Source organism: Megalobrama amblycephala, linkage group LG5 (genome assembly GCF_018812025.1).
Source record: "Megalobrama amblycephala isolate DHTTF-2021 linkage group LG5, ASM1881202v1, whole genome shotgun sequence".
NCBI lineage: Eukaryota > Metazoa > Chordata > Actinopteri > Cypriniformes > Xenocyprididae > Megalobrama > Megalobrama amblycephala.
In genome coordinates this window covers 9,220,203-9,222,904 of record NC_063048.1, presented here as the reverse complement: position 1 = coordinate 9,222,904, position 2,702 = coordinate 9,220,203, and positions in this window count along the sequence as shown.

The following is a 2,702-nucleotide window of genomic DNA, read 5'->3' as shown; positions in this document are numbered from 1 at the left end:
TGTTTTATATGATATTTACGATGCTTTCATTTGTTTTTTCATCCAACGCACCCGTTTAGCTTCACACGTTTAATTCACTTCTTTCTTTTAAGACTTCTGTGTGTACAGAGGTTGCTACGCGACCAGTGACGTAACACGCACTGCAGAAGTGATGTGCATCAGTATGGAACGCGAACGGGGCCAAATGTCTTTAAACGAAACGCGTGACTTTTGACCGTGTCAACACGCACTGTTTCATGTGCGTTACTGTTACTGTGTCATGTTTATTCATGAAGGATGTCATAATGGTATGCTGGTATGCACGTATACAAACATCAAGGGAACATTGGTACGTTTTGTGTGTGATGTCAGCCTTATGTCATGATTTGTCATGCCCTTTTAACTTGTCCTGCGTTCTTTCTCCGACCTCAAGCCAACTGAGATGCTATGGCAAAACCAAAAGATGGATGCAATCGAGACAACACAGAAATACTGATCAAATGAAACAAAGTTGTGAGAAGTGATGGTCCAAAATTGGTAGAAACCCTTAAAGGCAGCTATTAAAAAAAAATTGTGATAGAGGATTTTCTGAGGATCAACAGTTAATAAATGCAGTGGTTCACTTTATTTTACCACCCTGCACTGTGAATGATTTCTAAATGGCTATTAATCATAAATGTGTGTTTGTCTGTAATTGTAATTTAAATTGAGCTCACACCACATTTTATGAATTATCAATGCAGATTTTCAAGAGGTGGTTTCCTGGACAGGGTTTAAATTATGCCAAGAGTAGGCCTTAATGAATAGTTAATCGTGGGTTAAAACAAAGTCTGGAACTGTCTGGAACAAAGATTAAGCACAGATTACTAACACCTGGACTATGAGTCCTGAACTAAAATAAACAGGATTCATTTACAGTTTTATCTAATTGCTTACACAGAATTTCTGAAAATATGGCTCCATTTCTTGTAACTCTACACACAAAACACACAACATGCAAAACATCAGACATCTCTTGCAAAAGCAACACTTTGTGCAAAACTATTTTAACTCTTCCAAAAATGTTGTTTTTGAGTATAACTACACACAAATATGCACAACTGAGGAATTTTACAGTTGAATTGAAATCAACTGAACTGAATCAACACTGAAGTCACTTATATTGACACTATATTGGCTTGTTAGAGCCGCTTTGCAGCAGAATTTGTTTTGAATTTGTTACTGAAGCTACTATGAAACAATATATATTGTAGCTTGTATGCATATTCTTTCTTTCTCAAACCTGAGTTTTGATTTCTAAGTGATCAATTTATGTATAAGTGTTTTCACACGTGATCATTGGCTGTATAGGTCATCAGTAAATGGCAATGCACCACCCCCGACAAAAAAAGGTTTTGTTAGTTTTGAATGACATATCTAATGTAGAGAACTGTGTTTAGAGTTTTGCAAAAAGGTTGTTTTTCAATTGCAAACTGTGTGTAAAGCATATAATGTGCTTGTAGTTTTGCAGACTTGGTTGACTTCAGTGAGTGAGCCTCAAGTCACACTTTTAGTGTCTAAGCAATTTGAAAAAACTGTAAAACAAACTGTGACAGAGGTAGCCTATATGGAATGAACCAAGAAAATCTTAAAATTGCATGGGACCGAGAAGCATAAATGGCAGCAAAAAAGACTGCCATAAAAAAACCCAAAAGACAATTATTTTAATGCAAAAAAAAAATTAAAAAAAATTCACACATCAGTTTCAGTTTCTGTTTGTTAGTAATCTGTACTTAATCTGTGTTTCAGAAAGCCATTTTATTTTTAAAAACACAATTAAGCAGATTAAGGCCTACTCCTGTCTTAAAGGTGATAGAGAGGATTTTTTCGTCGACTGAGAATCCAAAGACTGTTACTGAGTTTTTTAAATGAGCGCATGCGTAAAGAACAACCCCCCTCCTTCACAACACATTTCAAAGGAACGCCTCCCAAAACTCGTAAACACTCGTATTGGAACACGAGTGTTTACCATCGGCATTCGCTGTGTCGTGTTTTTTGGATTCATTATGTCGGACTCACCGCAGGTAACTCATAATCTGCAGTTGTTACTCCTGTCTCCTGACAAAAACATTGCATGCGGCGCCTGTAGAGTGTGGAAAGTTACTGGAGAGCGTAGCCGCGCTCGTCTCTCAAAAGGAACGTCACGGCAGTGATTGCCAAGCCAGAGGGCCAATCCGCGCACGTCTCTCACAAGGAACGTCACGGCAGTGATTGACAAGCCAGAGGGCCAATCGTTTACGTGATGATCGCTTAATGCTGATGCTTTGGCTGATGTTTTTAAGGCCCTACCTCGTGCACAGATGATGTACATTAATATTATTACTTTCAGTGCACCTAATAAATAGTCTTTTATCAGTTAGTAAAGACAGTTTCAAGTAATATTGCAAAAATGTATAAAACAAAACATCCTGTTTAGCACCTTTAATTTAAACCCTGTCTGGGAAACTGCCCCCAAAGGTTTCACAAAGTTATTCTTGTCTCTATAACTTATGGATTCCTAAAGACATGTTTATGGGTAAATAAATATTAATAATACAAATAAAATGAATATCAAAACATATTTTAAATATAATGAAGTCATTTTATTATAGAACTCATCAGCCTGCAGCAGCCAATATGATGTTCCTGGAAACAAGACAGAGACAGAACAGTATAAACAAACTATACAACCAACTAAACACCAA